Source organism: Lissotriton vulgaris, chromosome 5 (genome assembly GCF_964263255.1).
Source record: "Lissotriton vulgaris chromosome 5, aLisVul1.2, whole genome shotgun sequence".
NCBI classification, from domain to species: Eukaryota; Metazoa; Chordata; class Amphibia; order Caudata; family Salamandridae; genus Lissotriton; species Lissotriton vulgaris.
Window position 1 is genome coordinate 1,046,212,032 of NC_141693.1, and position 23,233 is coordinate 1,046,235,264.

The window sequence follows — 23,233 nt, forward strand, 5'->3', positions numbered from 1 at the left end:
GAAGGGCGGCGCGGGTCTCGGGAGCTCTCTGCTCACGCGACCATCTTCGATGCCCGCGTAGCTCCTCCTCATGTTTTGCATTATTAGCAAGAGAATGAAGGTGGAGCGAGATCGCACAGCATGTTCATCAATCCCAGCACATGCTTCAACAGACAATCTTCAATCCTAAGCAAGACAAAACACGTTTGTAGCTCAAATTGCAGAAAGATAACTGTAAATACTGTAGATATGTGTACATTCCTCTGCTTCTATGCTGTAAGAGTTCTTAGATGACAGTAGAATGAAGGCAGGTAACCAGGTAACTAATTCACCAGTGAGGTAAAATATATTTGAATTTCTGCTACTTGAAACTAGTATTTTGTCTTGCTTAAGATTGAAGATTGTCTGCTGAATCACGTGTGGGGCTGTTGGATATTTAGAAACAACTGCTGTTGTACATTAAAATCTCTTCTGCCCTTTAATTACACTTTTTTTAATATACGACTTGTTAGTGTGTAGGAATATTGAATGTAATTTTGGTTGTTTAAATACCGGACCACTTTGTCTGTGGAAACCTATGTTCATGCATATAATGAGACATTCTGCGGTAGAGATTCTACTATTGCAAACATAAATAGTGATTTTTAGGTTTCATCCGAGACAGCGACATGGACAGTAGTCTCTTAGAGGCTATGGTTGAACAGGATAGAACAAAGGCTATCTCTCCATCCCAAAAAATGTAATCCAGCACTTTATAGAATTACTAGCTGTACCCGGCCACACGTTGCTGTTGCACAGTCTGGTTAAATGGAAGAGAAAGAAAAGAGTTAGTGCACGTCTCTAATATGTTTAATTTTATAATGCTTGTAGGTATACAATATGTTTTTGTCCATCCTAAAATATGTAGACTATTGTCTATATGAGTCCCTTGTATTTGTTGCACAGCAACCAAATCGATAGGGTGTGTTCTGGTTGCAAAGTGAACCAACTCCTCCCCCCTCCCTCCACCCACTTCCCGGTCTGCCATCCTGACACCAACTGTCCATCCTAATACAGGTAGGCTATTGTCTCTATGCGTCCTTTCTTAATGTTGCCAAGTGAACCAACTCCTCCCCCCTCCCTCTACCCACTTCCCGGTCTGACGCGCTAATGTTGCAAAGTTAACCAATTCCTCCCCCCTCCCTCCACCCACTTCCCGGTCTGCCATCCTGACACCAACTGTCCATCCTAATCTATTTAGACTATGGTCTCTATGCGTCCTTTCTTAATGTTGCAAAGTGAACCAACTCCTCCCCCCTCCCTCCACCCACTTCCCGGTCTGCCATCCTGACACCAACTGTCCATCCTAATATATGTAGACTATTGTCTCTATGCGTCTATTGTAGTTGTTGCGCAGCAACCCAATCAATAGGGTCTGTTCGTCCTTTAGATTAAAAACACGAGCGTATTTGACACGCGCGTATATTTGAATCCAACGTTGTGTGTATATATAAACACGCGCTTATTCGAATTCACCGTTGTGTCAAAATTTCAAATCAATCGGTGGAGAACTTTCGTAGATTTAAGATTTTTATCAAACGCACATTGACATTTTTATGTGTCTGTTTGTGATTTCGATTAAAAACACGCACGTATTCGACACACGCGTATTCGAATCCAACGTTGTGTATATAAAAACACGCGTGTATTCAAATGCAATGTTGTGTCAACATTTCAAAGAAATCAGTGAAGAACTTTTGGAGATTTGAGATTTAGAACAAACGAACAGTTACATTTTTATTTATATAGATACATAACTATATACAAATATATGAGAACATTTGCTTAATTGTTAAAAAATCCCATTGCTCCATGAATTAACTCCAAATTGGGATAACCCATATATAAATACAGAGTTCAGAAAAGGAAGTGCAATATGGCTCTAAAAGGGCATTACTAAAGTCGGAGATATAATAACAGGCCTGATTTGAAGCCCAATCGCACATACAAGAACAATTCAAGCTGCTCTCTAGAGGTACCTTTGTATGAATCTTTAACTAAGAAACTGGTTGTGAACAAATAAGCACAAGTTTGGTAGTGTTAGCCAAATGGATCAATTGACTTGTGCAAAAAGGAGCAAATATCCTTGGTTTATAAAACCCTGATTGAAGTAAAAGTGTCTTTCCACGAGATTAAATAGAAACGGTCTATAGTCAAGCTAGAACCTACAAATAGAGTTAAGTCAAGGCTGCGAGAAAATATGCTGTCTAATTTTAGACTGAAAATATCATTATTTATCATATTTCAAGTTGTGCAAGCTTTTCTATATGCCAGCTAATATTAAGTCATTGTCTGATTAATAATAGAGATTGAAAAGAAAACACTGGTAATGCATAACCCTAGGAACTTTTAGTCAATGTGTAATTTATCTTGGAGCTCTCATACCAAGAATTCCTAAGCTAGAATCAACAGGCTTGAATGACATAGCCAGCTGGAAAGAGTTATTATGCAATATGAAATAGATGTAATCATAATTATTTAATTAATTTATAATGTTTTGAACCTATTGTTTTGTAGACTTTGTAATTAAATAACAATGCACATTATATATATGTGTTCCAACAGTTGAGAGGAGTGGCAATGGGGGCCTGCTTCTCCCCCAGTTACTCGTGTTTACACATGGGGCTGTGGGAGGAGCAGGTCCTGGGTGTGTTGCCTTTGCAGAGGTCATGTCCAGCAAAGTAGTGTCATGGTACAGGTGTATAGACGATCTCTTTATAATATGGAAGGGGTCATCTAGAGAAGCTGAACAATTTATTGTGGATATTAACAACAATGAACTGAATCTCAACTTTACAGGAACAATCAGTGACAACAGGGTTAATTTTTTGGACGTAGAAGTATACATAGAGGGAGGAAAACTGCAGACCAAATTGCACCGCAAGGAAACTGCGGGCAATACGGTCCTCCATGCGTCCAGCCAGCACCCCAATCATCTGATCCGAAGCATCCCTTATGGGGAGATGCTGAGGATCAGAAGAATCTGTAGTACAGACGATGCCTGTTTAATAGCACAAAATGACAGCAAAACAAGGTTCTTAGAAAGAGGCTATGCAGAGAGCTTGGTGCAAAAGGCAATGCAAAGGGCAAATAAAGCTAATATCTTTCCCAGCATAGAAGGCAATACGGAGGTAAAAAATATAGCGACAACTAGTGCTGGTAGTCAACCTAGACTCATTACTGAGTACAGTCGCCAACATAGACAACTACAAAAGATTGTCAGAAAGAACTGGCCTATAATCACAGGGGATCCGGTGATAGGCAAAACAGTGGCGAATCACCCAGCTATAACCTATAGTCGTGCCAGATCGATGAACGATATGCTGGTGAAAAGCAGCCCGGAAATAGCAAACAGGGATAACTGGTTCAGGAAAAGCAAAGGTTTCATAAAATGCGCTGTGTGCAAGGCTTGCACCATAGGGAAAAATAAAACATCATATAGGTCCCCATTTAGTGAGGCCCGATCTCAATTACTAAAAAAATGACATGTAAATCAGATTGTCATTTATGTGTTGGAATGCGGTTGTGGGCTATGTTACGTGGGTAGCACTAAGCTACAAGTACACAAGCACATACTACAACACATGAGAGCGGTAAATAATAAAGATGAAGCTTACCCTGTGGCAAGACATGTCAACTTGTGCCACAGAGGAGACGTGAACTGCCTCAAGTACTACGCAATAGATATGGTGCTGCCACTCCGCAGAGGGAGGAACAGGGAAGCACATTTAAGATTACTTGAAACCAGATATATTCTGGAGCTCGACACCAAGACACCAAATGGCCTCAATGCCACGGAAGACCTGTACACATGTCTATAAATAATAACTAAAAATGACATATGGCATAGAGTTGTCTAAGTTTACCCATGCCCATTAGAAATCTGAGTAAGTGAGGTCATCAAACTAAAAACAACAAGTACTGCTTTTTAAAAAATATTATAGCTTAATTTTTCACTATGGGAAACCACACAACTTTTTCTTAAGCATATGGGTACAGGATAAAAATCGATTTCCCAGGCAGTATAGTAGCAGTAATCCACAAGCCAATTAAGCCCACTTGGGCGTTGCACTACCCAACCTCCCTTCCTGTATAATAAAATCCAGACTAAATAGATTTCAGCAGCGAATATTTGCACACTATATGCAGATTTTGCACACATAATTTTGTTATCGAAAGTGACAATAATGAATTCAATGTATTATATATTTGTATTCAGGATTTTTGTTAAGTATGAAAAAATGTGTATATATAATGAAATATTGTTGTATAATTTTTATCGCTACCAAGATGGAGATTGTTCAATATTTTAAATTAGCAACTTTGCACATATTTATATATATTTAATACATATTTTTATCTATTTATTGTGAATTTTGCACATAGGTCTGGAGTTACAATAACAAGGGAGTTGTAAACAATGCTACCGTGAATTAATGAAAAATCAATGTAACATCTTATAGTACACGGATTACGGTTGAAAGCTGTGGATCAGGCTGAAGTATGTTGTTTATGTCTATAGGCCTGGGATCATGTGATCATTACCTGTACTTTAAAATCACGAGGTGAAATACGACCATGTCATGTGATCAAGGGCTCCAGGGCCCGAAACGCGTCATGGCGGACGAGAGGTTGTACGAATAAAATACGCGCTAAAAATACCTGGTTGGGTCCGGTTCGTTTTTTACTTCCAGTTTAAAAAAAAATTCTTAACGCATGCGCTCTGCTTCATGTGGAAACAGTCTAGCTGTTTTATTGCAGTAGAGACAAGATCCCACTTTTTCAGGTCATATACATTTTTCCGGCTAAATTTTGGATTTGCTGCAACTTGGGAAGAACAACCATATGGGGGATAAGTATAGACTACTGCAGCAGTCTATAGGCAACAGCACACAAGTGGAAAGCACCCTGGCATTAGGCACTTATTATACAAATGGGAATACCTTTCTGGTCACATGCAGCCACAGAAACAAGATGACGGGACCACATGAATCTGCACAATGGGGGTAGGCTTTCCATCAAGCAGCGTGACCAGACAGAGTACCTCCTGAGCTGAAATGGGAAAATCAAGCATTGTGAAGAGCAAATGGAATGATGCCAGCGGTCTGTTTTCCTGCCCACCAGCCTTCGGTTTCATGGCTTCTCAGTTTAAAACATTCTCACTCATCTACTTTTACATGCCCTGGAGGCAAGCACTGGGACTTTGAAGCATGCCTGGGGCAATCTGGCCTAAACAAGCAATCAGCTAAGTGTTTCCAGTGTAAAATACAAGCAGCGGCAATAGGTTCTGATAAGCAGAGCAAAGGGTTGAAAATAGATATTAATAAACAAGAACAAGAGTAAGAAATCTTTTAGAGTACCACACTGTATCTGAAAGCTGTGAAACTGAAAAGCCTGTAAGGACTGAATCGGAGGGTGACTCTCCGAGAAGGAGGACTCCAGAAATCACTATCACCCTGACAATAGAACAAAGGGGACCCCCCAAAGAATTATTTCTAAGGCATAGGACCTGGAAAGGGGGAGGGGGGGAATAGAAAATCAAGTAGTACACGAGGTCCCACTATCCTGTTTAAGTATTCACGAAAGGAATGAATCCTAAGAGGGAAAGACCCAGATTACACTATATGACATCTTAAATTTATTACCATTTTTACTTGTTATTTGCATTACATATCATACTATTTCAACTCTTCTGATACAGCTTATATTTCATTATTTGTCTTATTATCATTGTCACATAACATACAAATGGACATAAATTAACATATGTCATTAGTCCCAAATTCCATCTATGGTAGAAAAACCACCGGTTAACACTTAAAAAAAAATCCTTTCTGCCACATTCCGCCCTTCTTTTTCATTCTCATTTCTATCTCGCCACTCATACCACATACCACACGGTCCACAACCACCACTTCAGATTGGGCCCCCCCTCACACACTGACGGAATCTGGGCTTCACTCTCCTTCTGATATGATGTCATCGAACTGGGTACAACAGCAGTCAACACATGTTTCGATTGATTTACATGGACTTTACCACCTTCTGCAGGACCATAACACAGGTATCTACTTATAAAACCAGCAGAACAAATAGGGATATATTTTAGCACTAATAAAAAGATTTAATCAAAGGAAATTGCCTTGGTCGATGCGTAGTCATAACCTACTAGAGCGGGCACAGTTACAAATGAGCAAATTTCTTGTCCCAGCACCAATTTCTGTTTTTGTGTACTGTCCTCAAATGTATCGGGTAGAAATGGGAGTACGTTTCATGGAAGTTTCTTTTTGGATGTCATTCAGCCCCTTTTGTGCTCGCAACCTTAACTATAAAGGGCCCATCTCCAATGGTCCACGTTCTACAAGACCAACCCCATCGCATGGACGAATCCCAGTACTATCCACAGCTGCCTCCGACTTCAGTCTGGCATTAACAAACCCAGCTTTCTCTTAGGATTCATTCCTTTTGTGAATACTTAAACAGGTTAGTGGGACCTCTTGTACTGCTTGATCACTTTCACCCTGAGCCTACTCATGAGAATGGTGGAATTATTGGTATCAAAGGTGAGGGAGAGGTCTTATAAAGATACCCAACATGCCTCTTTAGCACTTGACGAAATCCTAGGGCAGGATGAGGGTTGGCTGTCACGACCACCAGTATTAACAAGGACTTCCAGCTGCAACTCACCAGCTTCCCCGAATCTAAAACCTCGAGAGCATTAGCAATACAATGCTCTAGCAGATTAGATTCAGAGACATGGACTTAAAACAAGGATTAGTAGAAAAATGCAGATTCACCTCAGCTAAACGCACGGATCCTGTGAAATGGGCTCATTAGTTCTAATCAGCGGCGGCCGGCACAGGTAAGCACGGTAGGGCGAGGCAGGGCAGGGCGCGGCACGGGGGTAGCCGACAGACGACGGAATAGGTATCATTTATTTATTTAATTATACCTATTTTGTTGTCTGTCGACTTGCCTTGTCCTACCGCGTTTACCTGGGCTGGCCATCTCTGGCTCTAATCAATGTATATACAATAGGTTAGATATGTAATTCAAAATATATTGATAACAGTCTTGTCTTCACCAGAACCTGTGAATTGGTGGTCCTAGAGGAGGCATGGAGATTGGTTCAGTGAGAGTGTCCAAACACCTGCATAGGAACTAAAAACAAGAGATCGAACACAGTACAAGTACAATATATGCTGATCAAAAAGGGTCCTGAGAAAACAAAGGTGCAGTAAGACAGGTCAGGTGTGAACTAATACAAGAGGCGGAGAGTCCAACAAGATGCAAGCTTACCAGGCAATGAGTTTTTGCATCTTTCTGCCTCTGATGTGTCCCTGCCTTGATTGACCAAGAGGAGGCGGTGATGTCAAGACTGTTATGATGGGTGCCATCTACGGTTGGGTACTGCTATGGAATGTGGTAATAGTCAGAGGTTCTCTTAGAAAGCCCCGCCATCTCGGAAAGGGATGCAAGCAAACCATCAGTGCCCAATCTCTCACTATATTCTTGTTGCCATATCCTCCAACTTCTCTCGTGTCCTACTCGTATTGGAAGCCGCCAACCTTTACTGGCAGGCCGCCGTGGTGTGTGGACCCCGCACCTGTCTGTAAGTCTTGACTTTGGCACATGAACAAAAGATGGTGGTGGTGATGGTAGTCCTTCAGAGAGAATGATGCGCTGGTTCTTGCTTTTGTAACATGCTGACTTGTCATTTTTCCTCATGTTTTCACTACTGTTCCTATTGTGAAGTGCTCTGACACCTTCGGGTAAAGTCCGCGCTATATAAAAACGCATAAAATAAAATAATAAATCACTTGCTAGTGCAGTATGTGGGGCTGTTTGTATCAGTTGTAGTTGTATTCCAGTTGTGTGTCCAATGTGCATAAGGTATAAATCAAATGGGCAAGTGTTTCATGAATTGTGTTTGTGTCTGTGTGTCTACTGTGTGAACGCCTTATTTGTGCATTGTGTGCATGGTGTAGATGTTATGGGGTTCTATATGTGATTTGATATGCCTGGAGTGTATAGCATATGTTTTGTGTACATTGGGCGTGTTTGTACTATATGTGGACTGTGATTGTGTTAGGTGAAATGGGGTTCTGTATGTGTTGTGCATGAAGTGGGAAGCTGGTGTGTGTGTATTATGTATTGTATGTATTTGGTGTGCATCTGGTGTGTTATGTTATGTGTCTATAATATAAATTGTGCGCATAGTGTCTGTAAATCCGATGAAACAGGGCTGAGGGGAAGCCCTGTGATGTACATGGTATATGAATCTGGAATGTGTGCATGCGTTTAGTGCATAACCTATGTTGGCATACATCTAGTCTATGCGTCTTGATTGTATGGATTGTGCGTATCAGGCGGAATTGGGGTACATGTGCACAGGTCAGCTTTCTGCTGTGAGGATGCTTGTGCATGTGTGGTGTGCACTCTGAGCACGTATTACGTAAGAATGCAGGAGTGTCGTTAGTGTTATACATTTAAAAAAACACAATGTCTTCGTGTGCTCCAATTTCTATAAAGCAATTGAAAGCATTTGATTGGAAATGAATATTTCCCCCTGCACACCACTATAGCAGCTGCCATCTTTATGTGGTCTGGGAACAGTGCCAACCCTCTTAAAAACAAGCACTTTAGGCTTGTTATTTTGACATTCGGCAGCGCCACGTGAGTAAACTGCTTTGGATTGTGTGGCGGCCCCAGAGTGAATAGTAAACTGCTGCGGTCGGTCCACGGTATGAAGAGATAACGGGGGTGGCAGTGCAGGGTTCGTTGTGGGTGGTGACACCCAGCGTGCGATTACAGAAATCGATCAGCTCCCCATATATTTCTCTCATGTCCACAAAATACCTCCTATGAGAGGATAGTCGGGTGCCGCCATCCGGGACCGCCAGTGTGCCTGAACTCAAACAATATTCAGCAAGTAGTTTCTGGCCGGCCGGTCACCGGGCCGGACCAGAAACCATCAGGAAAGTAGGGGGGGGGGCTGTGCAGACGCGCTAGTGCGCGTGTACTCTTTCCGACAGCCGGACAGGTCATTTTACTGCCCGGCGGGAACATGCGCAGTAGCCCCCCCCCTTTGGAAACCGGGGGTTGCCTCATGCCGCAGCCCCCGGCCTCCTAATGGGGCGGGGAGTTTGGCTGCTCCAACCAATCATGACCTGCCTGGTGATGACGTCTGGCACGACGTGACGTCACTCACCCCCTTAGTGACTCTCACCCCGCACCCGCAGCCACTGTCCCACACAGTGCTGCCCGGCCCGCTTCAAACATGGTGTCCGTGTTCCTCCTGTCCTGGCTGATGGTAACTCTACTCTTCCTGCCTCGAGGCTCGTGGTCGTGGACTCGTGGAGCTGGACTACTACTACCGTTATCGTTACCGTACTGTAACGACAACGAGTACCACTGAGGTGAGCCACAATGGTGATGGTGGTGATTACGGTATTACCACCCTTTTGAAATATTTCAAACTCCCACCCGACCCCGTTAAGTATTACCCATGATTAGGCTGTGGGGTTTTAGGTTTAAACCTATAATAACTGATAAAACCCCACTGATAGAAAAATAGCTCTCACCGGTGAAAACATATAAACACTGAAAAAACACCTTGACAACCACAAACTAAATGCCATTCCAAGAAAGGAAAAAGAGAGCGAAAGAGTCATTTTTTTCTTCCTGAAGGGGTCAATACAATGTAACTTTGTTATGCAAGCTAGCAGAAAGAAAGACTGGCTAACATTCTGCTTGAGTTTTGTTCTTTATCGATGCCACTAAAGTATTGTTTCTTCTTCCTTTTACTTTTTCAGTTTTGTGGCCTTTGGTCTAAAGATGCAGGGTTTAGTTTCATGTTTTAGGTCTAATTTAATTATTTTATAAACTATAGAGAATCATCTTTCCTAATATGTGTCATCACATTTACCCACAGAATGGGTAAAAACCCTCAATACATCAGACCATAGTTTCTAGTGAGTCAGTATTGATAGTAGGTGAATTGTCAACACCTCAGGCTTTAAACATTCAATGCAAGGTATAGTGACAAGTATATATGGGATAGTGGTGAAAACATGACACCAGACTTGTGGAAAACATGGAACGCAGTGTCACTTGTAATGCTCTGCAAAAAAGGTTCTTTCCAAGTTCAACAAAGATTGGAGTGATATTGTTTGTATTTGCAAGGATTCAGCTACGTATATAAAAAAGTTGTGTGATAACCTGTCAAAATTGATACCCCAGCTGAAGTTATTCCCTTTAGTAGATCCTTGCCACTTATTAGATGGTATGCTGAAAGCATCTTTACAATCTTAAGAGTTAATGAGGGATGCTATTGACTTTTTAGTCCATTCTGGTGCACTGTATGCACAGGAACTAAAATGCTAATATTTATCATTTCAAGCTTTATATGGCATCAAAGAAAGAGTCATCCAAACTATGTCCCCTAGCTGATGGTTCTCAGCCCAATTGGCTATGAATGCTGAGAGGGCCTTTTCACAGAAGGTTACATGGGAAGGAAAGAGCGAGCGCACATGACCCAAAGACACACTGAAGAAGTATTGTATGGTGTACTACAATAAGATTATTTTGCAAAAATCTATTTGGACCTCATATACACTATAAGTACACTGTCTATGTACCATGTTCTTTCAGTGCAGAAAGCATTCAATAATAAAAGTAAAATGTTCTATAAACACCGGAAAAACACTTTTTCTGTTGTTTTTAGTGGCGCAAAAATGTGTAACCACTGATAACAACTGTTTTTTAAGATATTGAAAACACTGAAAAAACCCCACCAGAATTTACCAAAAATAGAAACTGAAAACAGGAAAGCCTACCCATGATCCATCCCCCACAGCTGTACCCCTGAGAGTGCCATGGCGGGTTTGGGCATCTGGCAATGCATCATTCGGTCTGTAAGTTTGTTTTTTAAATACAGCGCTTCCTATGGCAGGTTTGATCATGATGTTTTGTAGTGCCGCGAGTCGCGACTCTTGTTCCCCCAGGACGTGGTGCATTTGCCAGGGGTTTATGTACAGGGCTGGGGCCGGGCTGAGAACACAAAGCAGCCATGGCGATTGGCGCGATTCTGTCTCTCATGCGCGCCTACAAAGGTAGGATCCTGGGCAGGCCAGGGCAGGCCAGGGCAGTGGGCATTTTGATGCATTCATAATGTGGCCTGGGGGGGCGCGCGCCGTGTCTCTCAAGCACGTTTCCTCATTTGGAAACGTGCTTGAGAGACACGGCGCACGCGCCCCCTCCCCCCTCCCTGCCGAGGCCACATTATTCTGAACATAATATGCCAGTCATCCAACCCAGTGGTTACTCTTTCTAAGCCTACCGTTACCCAGAGCCTGACTTTATAGAGGGCTATGTGATTATATTTACTAAGCATGTATGATAAATGGAAATAAAATTGTATTTTGTTCTTGAACTATATTGGCAAGGTATTTATTTATTGTGGGAGATGCATGCGGCAGCTTAAGATGACCACAGAAAATACCAATAAAACATGCCGCGATGTCTAAATTGTCGACCGTGGAGATGTGCGTTTTAATCCCAGCTTCCCTGTGCAATCACATTGTGTGATCCTGTGCAGAACACCCAAGAGTTAATTTCTCGATGCACAGCTGAGAAGCTCTGCTCTCCAAAGCAGTGCTTCCCAAACATTTTAGAACCACAGGCAAGTTTTTAGAATGACAAGCTTACGTGACCCATCTAGATTCAAGGACCTGAAGCGGGTGATTTTTACGAAAATGCAACTATGGCATTGTTGTAGCGCACTGTCATTTAGTGACAGCACATGTTTTATTGAAATGGGCAATACATTTGCACAGGCATACCGTTTTACTGATACAACTACATTGCACTCAGATGATAATATGTGGTAAACTGGTTTCAGTGATTATATATCAATTGTGTGTCACCAAATAAAGTGTCTTGGTTTATTTTGATCCTATTTAAATGCTTGATTTCATCACACTTCAGAGTTACAAAAAAGTGTGCCTCATTTTTGCTTTCCTAACTGCCGAATGAGTGCAAATTATTTACAGGTATTTACATCTTTTGTGTGTTTGAGCGTAGGCGAAGTGGCTAAAAAGTATACATGATTATGTAGGGAGGGGTTCTGGCACGCGCGCCGCGCTCGCGAGCTACAGTGCGGAAATCATTTTCCGCCCCACCAGGTTCAAATGTCACCAGCCGCCACTGGTTGTATGCCTGAACAAATTACCAAGTTTTGAGAAACTTTCTAAAATGAGTATAGGAAGAGGACAGACACAATTCGGGAGGAAGAGAATTCCAAAATTATGGTGCCAGAGACGAGAATCTTAGGCCCAAGTGTTTTTTACGTTTGAATGAACAAGGGGTTAACAAATTCATGTTTGCGGAGCGTAAGATGCAGGAAGGGACATAGCACCGTACTTTAGACGCGATGAAGGCCGCCCCACGATCTGAGAGGGCTTTGTAGATTATGCAGCCTAATTTAAAGAGACACGTTAGGTAACGGGAAGCCAGTGTGCATTTTTTAACAGAGGCTTCACATGGTGAGATTTAGGTTGACCATAAACAAGCCTGGCGGCTTGGTTTTGCACCATTTGGAGCCGACGTAATTGGTAGGCTGGTATGCCGCTATACAGGGAGTTAGCATAATCAATACGCAACATGACCAGGGCCAATATAACTTGAAACATGGCCAAAGCTAATCGAACTGGCTTTAATGTGCTAACGAATACCAACCCAGGCATGCCCACATGTTGTGTCAGGGGATTTTTACCTAAGCCTCTACGGATTAATTCAAACAATGAATGTTCTTTGGATAAACACAACTTTATTTGTTTACCCAGACAGTCGATTTTGTCTTTGATTTATATCAATTTATCTTATCTTTTTGTACACAGAAAAAGAAGAACGCCATCAACCTCACATATAGCCATATGTGAAATACATTACAAATATGTGAATATTTACAAAAAGTGAATAAAACACAAGAATATGTGAAGACATTTAAATCACAGAGTGCTCATGATTATAACAAAAACATGGACATTAGAGTAACCTTCAGATTTGGAAAAAACACATCATTTATCAGTATTTAGGCTCAAGGGTGAGCACTTTTTGCATGTGACCCCTGGCCACTCAAGCTGACCAAATCAGAAAAGCTGAACAAATCAAATGCATCAATCGCTTCGAATTCAAATATCAAATACACAATAAATGCAAATGTCAAATACACAATAAATGCCAAGATAGAAAGCCGACGCGTTTTGAATCCTGTTTGTGGATTCACAGGATTCTCATCAGGGCAGTATAATTCTAGTCCATGGACACTATTTACAAAACAAAAAGGGAAAGGTTTGTTTTAATTGAAATGCTCCTCAAGCCAATTGTTATGTTAAATAGCATAACTGGAGGCGGCATACCTTGTGTGGGAATTATCCAAGGTTGCATTTGTTTCATGGAAGAAGATGTTCTATGCTGTGGGCCCGCGCTGCATCAGAACGAAGATTGGTTTAACCGGCTATTTAGAGGGGCAGAAATTAGTTGCCTGGTTTTGAGCGCAGTAAACAATGTTACCTGGAAATTTCTTATTCCGGCGGCAGGGCTGCCTATGTCCGGATATTGCTTGTCGTGGTCCGAGTAGTTTGTCTATGGATTTAAGTTTAAAACAACCACATGAAATGGTGGGTCTATACCGCTAGAGTGTCATAGTTTATGCAGGCACTCGGGGGACTTACTTGTCTTGTTCTCCGGTGGCGCATGAAGTCCGCTCCGAGTTTCTGCAATTTTTCTGTCAGATAAAGGGGAAAGGATCACTACACTAGCCAAATGCGTGCATGTTTAAGACAAGGGGGGTGAACATGTTGCGTAGCTGGAGCTTACCAGCGGTGTTCGAGTTCTGGCTTCTCGCGTTTAAACAGCTCAGTTCGATAGAGATTCCCAATCCTTTAGATTAGAACAGGTTTATCCTTTTCTAAAAGAAGATTTCTATACCTCGGGTGAGTCCCGAGTAGCCCTAACTTCATTTCAGGGCAGATCAAGAAATAGGTTCACAACCTTTTCAGACACAACTTCTTCCGACTCTTCCTCTGACTCTAGGCAAAACAATACAAAAAGACGAGGAGCCTCTGCGGCATCGTCGCCTTTTTTAGCCAGAGGAGGGCAATCCCGAGTCCGCTTCAAGCAGCCATGGGAAATGCGAACTCGCAACAAGTTTTACAAGAGCTAGAAACTTCAACTGTAGTCAATCTGTCTAATAAACAGTTAACACATGATGACATTGACTGCCTGGCTCGTTTTGCCAATGTACACTCTGTCGCACGGACAGACCACAGCATAGACAACATCTTTTGTCTTACAGTTTGTGAATACCTGATGTTTCCACTGTATGCCATTATGGGTAAACACACTGCCTTCAATAGTAGTTGGACAAGAAACACAATTACCACATTTGTGGTGCCCACATATTGGTTTCAAATTCCACTGTGTTCTTAAATCACTTTTTTGTGGCGGGATGTAACTGTCCGCTTTGATGAGCTGTTGCCCTATGCTCGTATTCTTGCGCATTGCAAAAATTGGTATGGCTAGGGGATACTCCAACGTTTCTAATAGGTGCCAATTGTTTAGAATAATACGTTTGAAATGGTTAGTATGTTGACTGAAAGTAGTGACACACACCAGTTTATCCGATTCACATTTTTCCTTGACCTTAAGTAAAGTCTCTCTCGGAGTAAATCTAGCTCTATTTTTTGAATGTTTTAAAAGTTTTTTGGGGTACCCACGTTTCGCCATTTCGCTGCAAAAGGATGTTGCATGAAACTCAAAATCGGATACATTCGTACAGTTTCGTCTGATCCTCAGCAGCTGGCCATATGGTAAGTTCTCCTTCAAACTTTGTGGATGTGAGCTGTGGTAGTGGAGAATTGTGTTTCGATCAGTTTCCTTTTTGTGCAAGGAGGCCGTCAACTTTGCTTCACTGGCACTTACTGTGACGTCAAGAAAGGTCATTGTTTGTTTGCTGGAATTTAGGGTAAATTTGATATCTCGGTGACGTGAATTGAGCCAAACATGGAATTCATCGAGGTCCGTCTGGCTCCCCTGCCACAGGAGCCAGACGCCATCGATGTATCTTAACCATTGTTTGATGTTACATGAAAAGGGATTGTCATTGAATATGAATTTTTGTTCATATTGAGCCATGTAGAGCACGGCCAGCTCCGGCGCATAAGGACAGCCCATGGCTGTCCCTTTGATCTGAATGAAGAACTCATTCTCAAATTTAAAATAATTGCTCCGTAAGGTGATTTCTGCCAATGACACGATGAATGTAGTGGGTACCCTATGGGGTCTGTCTCGCTGATCAAGGTACGACTCAATCACCTCAAGTGCCTCGTCCTGGGGGATTTGAGTGTATAAAGAGGCGACATCTAATGTTGCCATCAGTTGGGTCTCTTCATTGAATGCCAGCCCCTCCGTCTTGGTGAGAAAGTCCGTTGTGTCCCTAAGATATGATTTAACCTTTGAAATGAAGGGCTTCAAAAAGAAATCAATATATTTAGAGACAGGCTCGAGTACAGAATCACAACCGGAGACTATAGGTCTTCCCGGGGGTGTCGTGTCATTTTTGTGTATTTTTGGCAAGAAGTACAGAACTGGCGTTCTTGGTGATTTTTTTATTGAGAAATTCAAATTCTTTGGGACCGAGATAGCCCTCATCCAATCCAGTCTTAGTGATTCTTGCGATTTTATCCTGAATAGCATGAATCGGATCTTCCCTGGACGGTCTGTACCACTCACGATTAGTTACATGTGTTTGGCCTTCAACCAGATACATAGAGCGGGGCCATAAAACTACAGCACCGCCCTTGTCTGCCTGTTTGATTATGATTGATGTGTCGGAGTTAAGATCACGAATTGCTTTATTCTGGCTTTTGCTGATGTTATTTTTAGTGAACCATTTTGCTTTCTCCAATTTCGTGAGGGACGATAAGACCGCTTGCTCAAAAGCAATTATTTGTTTAGGAATATTTTGTGTGGGTGTGAACCTCGATTTGACCCGAAGTCCAGTAGTTTCCTGTGTTGACGTAATTTCAGAACCAGCAAAGAAAGCTTTCAGCCTAACCTTGCGACAAAAATCTAGAGCCTCCAACTTAAGTTTCGTGAAGTCAGTTCTTTGGGTAGGGACAAACTTAAGGCCCAGGTTCAAAAGTCTTTCTTCATCATGTGTTAACTGTTTATTAGACAGATTGACTACAGTTGAAGTTTCTAGCTCTTGTAAAACTTGTTGCGAGTTCGCATTTCCCATGGCTGCTTGAAGCGGACTCGGGATTGCCCTCCTCTGGCTAAAAAAGGCGACGATGCCGCAGAGGCTCCCCGTCTTTTTGTATTGTTTTGCCTAGAGTCAGAGGAAGAGTCGGAAGAAGTTGTGTCTGAAAAGGTTGTGAACCTATTTCTTGATCTGCCCTGAAATGAAGTTAGGGCTACTCGGGACTCACCCGAGGTATAGAAATCTTCTTTTAGAAAAGGATAAACCTGTTCTAATCTAAAGGATTGGGAATCTCTATCGAACTGAGCTGTTTAAACGCGAGAAGCCAGAACTCGAACACCGCTGGTAAGATCCAGCTCCGCAACATGTTCACCCCCCTTGTCTTAAACATGCACGCATTTGGCTAGTGTAGTGATCCTTTCCCCTTTATCTGACAGAAAAATTGCAGAAACTCGGAGCGGACTTCATGCGCCACCGGAGAACAAGACAAGTAAGTCCCCCGAGTGCCTGCATAAACTATGACACTCTAGCGGTATAGACCCACCATTTCATGTGGTTGTTTTAAACTTAAATCCATAGACAAACAACTCGGACCACGACAAGCAATATCCGGACATAGGCAGCCCTGCCGCCGGAATAAGAAATTTCCAGGTAACATTGTTTACTGCGCTCAAAACCAGGCAACTAATTTCTGCCCCTCTAAATAGCCGGTTAAACCAATCTTCGTTCTGTTGCAGCGCGGGCCCACAGCATAGAACATCTTCTTCCATGAAACAAATGCAACCTTGGATAATTCCCACACAAGGTATGCCGCCTCCAGTTATGCTATTTAACATAACAATTGGCTTGAGGAGCATTTCAATTAAAACAAACCTTTCCCTTTTTGTTTTGTAAATAGTGTCCATGGACTAGAATTATACTGCCCTGATGAGAATCCTGTGAATCCACAAACAGGATTCGAAACGCGTCGGCTTTCTATCTTGGCATTTATTGTGTATTTGACATTTGCATTTATTGTGTATTTGATATTTGAATTCGAAGCGATTGATGCATTTGATTTGTTCAGCTTTTCTGATTTGGTCAGCTTGAGTGGCCAGGGGTCACATGCAAAAAGTGCTCACCCTTGAGCCTAAATACTGATAAATGATGTGTTTTTTCCAAATCTGAAGGTTACTCTAATGTCCATGTTTTTGTTATAATCATGAGCACTCTGTGATTTAAATGTCTTCACATATGTTTGTGTTTTATTCACTTTTTGTAAATATTCACATATTTGTAATGTATTTCACATATGGCTATATGTGAGGTTGATGGCGTTCTTCTTTTTCTGTGTACAAAAAGATAAGATAAACTGATATAAATCAAAGACAAAATCGACTGTCTGGGTAAACAAATAAAGTTGTGTTTATCCAAAGAACATTCATTGTTTGAATTAATCCGTAGAGGCTTAGGTAAAAATCCCCTGTTTTTTCATTATAATGGCCCTACCTACCCTCTTTCCCATGGGGCCTAACCACCCTTGTTCCTTGACACATGTTGTGTCAGCACATTAAAGTTAAAGCATTTTTAAGTTTTTATGAAAATAATTTGTCAGTAGGAGCTTCTCAGCTGACTTGCAGGAAGCAGCCCTTGTAGGTCTCCATCACTGGGATCTGCTCATCTTACAGGTGTTTAAACCTCTATGAAACATTACTGACGGTGATTAAATATCCTGAAATATTAAGCCACGTGAGCTTTAAAACAATGCAAGATGGGGCAGGTTGTTCCGCGATGTGGGCCCGACACACAAACCATTTTCTATGAGTAGTTTTAAGACCCCAGAACTCAGTTGCAAAAATCTAGAACACCCCGAAACACATGCAATCCTGCTGCTAGGGCTAACCCTAACGAACCCTAAGTTACAAAAAGTGCCAAAAGGCTTTTCCGCGAGGATTTTGTCCCAACCACTTCTACCCGGTATTAGACCTTCCCAGGAATGCCTCAAGACCCGCCAACCCACCCGCCAAGAAGCATAACACCCCCAAACAGGCCAAAAGCAAAATCTCATACTTGCAATATTTCTCGGCCTTCGGTCCAAACGCGCTGCGTAGCTAGGCCATAAGTCGGGGTTGCCACCACGGATTTCCTGAAAAGCAAATGCAATCAAGATTAGAGTGTCCCAGCAGTGCTCCCAGACCCCGAAACTCACCCACAAACAGACGGAACCCCCCCTAAGAGCACCTCAAAGGCAAGCAAGTCAGCAAAAACACTAAAAAATTTGCGCCTCGGATTTTGTCCCAACCACTTTTATCCGGTGTTAGAGCTTCCCAGCAATGGCCCCAGAGCCGTCAACCCAGGAGAAAACGAGTAGAAGACCCCCAAACAGCCAAAGAGCAAAATTACAAAAATGGGGACTTAGTCATTTTTTTCCAAATTTCCCAAATCACTCCGCGAGCGCTCTGCAGCTAGGCCCTAACTCCCCTCTGCAACCATGGATTTGCTTCAAACCTCTTGCAAAGTAAAGTATATATAGCCAGCAGTGCGCCCAGACCCCGAAACCCACCCACAAACACCAGGAAGCCCCCCAAACAGGCCCCCGAAAACGCTACATTGAGCAAAATGTCAGAAATAGCAACAAAAAAAAATCGGCCTGGATTTTGTCCCAACCACTTCTACCCGGTATTAGACCTTCCCAGGAATGCCCCAAGACCCGCCAACCCACCTGCCAAGAAGCATAACACCCCCAAACAGGCCAAAAGCAAAATCTCATACTTGCAATATTTCTCGGTCTTCGGTCCAAACGCGCTGCGTAGCTAGGCCATAAGTCGGGGTTGCCACCACGGATTTCCTGAAAAGCAAATGCAATCAAGATTAGAGTGTCCCAGCAGTGCTCCCAGACCCCGAAACTCACCCACAAACACCAGGAAGCCCCACAAACAGGCCCCCGAAAACGCTACATTGAGCAAAATGTCAGAAATAGCAACAAAAAAATCGGCCTGGATTTTGTCCCAACCACTTCTACCCGGTATTAGACCTTCCCAGGAATGCCCCAAGACCCGCCAACCCACCCGCCAAGAAGCATAACACCCCCAAACAGGCCAAAAGCAAAATCTCATACTTGCAATATTTCTCGGCCTTCGGTCCAAAGGCGCTGCGTAGCTAGGCCATAAGTCGGGGTTGCCACCACGGATTTCCTGAAAAGCAAATGCAATCAAGATTAGAGTGTCCCAGCAGTGCTCCCAGACCCCGAAACTCACCCACAAACACCAGGAAGCCCCACAAACAGGCCCCCGAAAACGCTACATTGAGCAAAATGTCAGAAATAGCAAAATAAAATCGGCCTGGATTTTGTCCCAACCACTTCTACCCGGTATTAGACCTTCCCAGGAATGCCCCAAGACCCGCCAACCCACCGCCAAGAAGCATAACACCCCCAAACAGGCCAAAAGCAAAATCTCATACTTGCAATATTTCTCGGCCTTCGGTCCAAATGCGCTGCGTAGCTAGGCCATAAGTCGGGGTTGCCACCACGGATTTCCTGAAAAGCAAATGCAATCAAGATTAGAGTGTCCCAGCAGTGCTCCCAGACCCCGAAACTCACCCACAAACAGACGGAACCCCCCCTAAGAGCACCTCAAAGGCAAGCAAGTCAGCAAAAATACTAAAAAATGTGCGCCTCGGATTTGGTCCAAACCACTTTTATCCGGTATTAGAGCTTCCCAACAATGGTCCCAGAGCCGTCAACTCACCTGCAAAGAGGTAGAACAACACCCCCACAAGTGCTGAGTCTTTCTTCATTGGGCGTAAACCAGCCCTCTGGTTTGATGGAAATAGGAGTCTGGAGGAGGAGGATAGAGGAGCATGTTCTTCTGAACTTGTGAACCTGAGGAATGCAGACTGCGGCAACTTCAAATCAATTAGCAAACCAGTGAAGACAGTTCTGCTGATGGGCTTGTTTTTGTGATTATCTGATTAAAGTTTGAAATATATTAACTGTGCACAACAAAGAAAGACAGACAAACGGGAATAAAAGTGAATAAGGACGAAAAAGAAAGTTATTGATTCGTTGTCTCATTTTCAGGGCTCGGTATCACGGTCCAGGAATGAGAATAAGGCTTCGTCATCATACTCTGCGAATTCAGGCAGGGTGAGCTCAGTGTCACCTGACAGAGTAGAAATTCCCTCATCTATGTTGCTGGCCACCTCGTCTTCATCCGGCGCGCTTTGTCGTACTCTGAAATCTGGTGGTATGAGGTGCTGATTCATCTTGATCATTGTTAACCTCTCCACATTTTTGGGCGAGAGGCGGCTCCGTTTGGGAGTTACAATGCCACCAGCAGCACTGAAAACACGTTCAGAAGACACGCTTGCGAGTGGGCAAGACAAGTAGTTTAAAGCCAGGTTGGTGAGCTGTGGCCACAATTCTTTTTTCCCATGCCAATACGCCAATGGGTCAGAATTAACATAGACCTCTGTTGAGTCATTCAGATAGTCCTTCACCATCGACTCAAGGTCCTCATCCAAGGTTCCTCCACTTTCCTTAGCTCTTGCTGTGCCTCTGACCTTTTGAGAACCAAACCCACGCAGAGCTAGCCAATCCTCTTCAGCCTCCAATGTTTCTGTTGTGTCTGGTGCAGATGATCCGGTTGCCGGTGTCTTTAACGGCTGAGAGGTCACTTCTGCCACAGCCACAGGTGCAGAAGTGGATTGTTTTGACTGGGGATGGCCTGCTGATGTACTGCCATTTCCTTCAATTTTCAGCCGTTCTCTTTCAAACCTCTTGGCTGACAAGGCTAGCCAACGTTTGTACTTTGGAACATGTTCATCATCAAAAGGAAAGAATGCTTGGCTTGCCAGCGCCTTTTTGTAGCGTGGATCCAGAATAGTAGCACAAATGTAATGCTCTTCTGAGTGGATCGTTTTAAGACGTTCATCACCTTGTAGGAGCTCTAATAATTTCTCAGCTAGAACAAAAGAGTCTTGGTTTTTTACATCTTTTTCAAACACAGAACACACCTCCTTCAGTTGGTCCTCCAGCATGTACAACAATGGGATAGCTTTTCCCAAATTACAGTCCTCCTTGCTGACTGCACGCGTGAAGAACTCAAAAGGACGAAGCATGCGTGTCAGGCTTTGAACTATGTTCCATTGCGCCGCACCCATCCTCAGGTCATCCTGAGCTGTACCCTCTGTTAAGAAATATTGATCGAGTACCGTATACTGCTCATACAGACGCTCAAGCATGTAGAAGGTTGAGTTCCAACGTGTTACCACCTCCTGGATGAGTGCTTTCACTGGCATTTGACGTTGATATAGCAGGCTCCTCAGCTGCTTCCGGGCCTTAAAAGAATGGCTGAAATGGTTGCACATTTTTCGGCAGGTGTCCAATACTCTGTACGCTGCACTGCCTTTATTACCCAAGAATTTTTGGACAACCAGGTTTATACAGTGCGCCAAACACGGCACTCTGAAATAGTTACCCTGCCTCATGGCCTTAACTATATTGGCGCCATTGTCCGTGGAAACATAACCAACCTGGTGTTTTAGTGGGGACAGCCAGTTAAGGACCTTTGTGTTAAAGACATCCAAAATGTTTTGTGCTGTGTGACGTTTCTCCAAACCAAACATGGCTAGTGTTGCATGTTTCCGAGCAGCTTTAAAAACAATGTCCGTGTCAACACCTGTGTTTAGCTTTGCTTTAGCCCCTGAAAAAGAGACCCAGTGTGCAGTGATGCACATGTAATCAGAGCCTGCGCCACTGGTCCACATGTCTGTTGTCAGATGTATAGTGTGAACAGCACTCTTCTGCAAAGCTGCCCCAATCACCTTCAGAACATCTTCATGTAGTGCTGGAACCGCAACTCGGGCAAAATAGAACCGGCTAGGAACCTTCCATTTAGGGCAGAGCGCTGCCACTAATTCTAGAAAACCAACCCCTTCTACAAAAGAAAAAGGGAGAAGGTCCAGAGCTAGCATTTTAGCCAGCTTAGTGTTATACAGACGCGTCAGTGGGTGGTTGCGTTCATATTGCGCTTCTGTAAACAACATCTTTCTAATGTTGCCCTGGACCAAGGATTTACGGGATGATGATGATATCTTCGACCCAGTTACGCTCGCTGATGAACTTTTTCGCATTGGTGTATCACTCTCTCCCACACTCTTAGTGTGGCTCACATGGGCTGTGCTGCTGACAGGGGTACTGGGTGTAAGTGAAGTGTTTGACACGTCTTCTTCCTCCTCGTCATCATCAGATGAAACAGCATTACGTGCAAATCGGGCTTCGTTGATCGCCTGTAGGTGCGCAAACCATTTGACAGCATGCTTTCTTTCAAGATGACCTCTCTGGCCTCCGGTACCATAGTTGGAACCAAACTTACCACGACTAACTCAAAGCTTACAAATGCTACAAATGGCTACGTTTTCCTTTTTTGGGCAAACACTAAAGAAGTCCCAAACTGCAGACTTGAAATGTCTTTGGGGGCCGGAGGAGGCGGCGATACTGGTGGTGGTGGTCCTGCTGCTAATGCCAGATGAAGTGGAGGATGTGGATTGCCGAACTTCAGAGCTGAAAGAAATTTGTAATTTGGCTCAGATGACTCTTCAGGTACAATCGGTCACTCATGAAGGGGGTCATTGTCTAGATCTGGTATATTCCAACTTTAAGATTTCTACCGATATACCATGCCCCATCTCATGGGCAGACCACTTTCCGGTACTTTTTTCCTGGCACACAAACAAAACCCGTGTGGTGCCCACTCCAAAAACTGAGGAACGTCCCAGGAAAATTAATATTCCGGATTTAGTGAAGGTCCTCTCCCATTCCACCCCTATGAAAGCTCACAACCTAGACGAGGCTGTAGACAACTTCTCATCCTGGATAAACTCCTCCATCGAGTCACTACCAAAAAACAAGGGTAAAAATAACCATAGGATCACCCCCACCTCCCCCTGGTATACTGATCAACTAAAGAT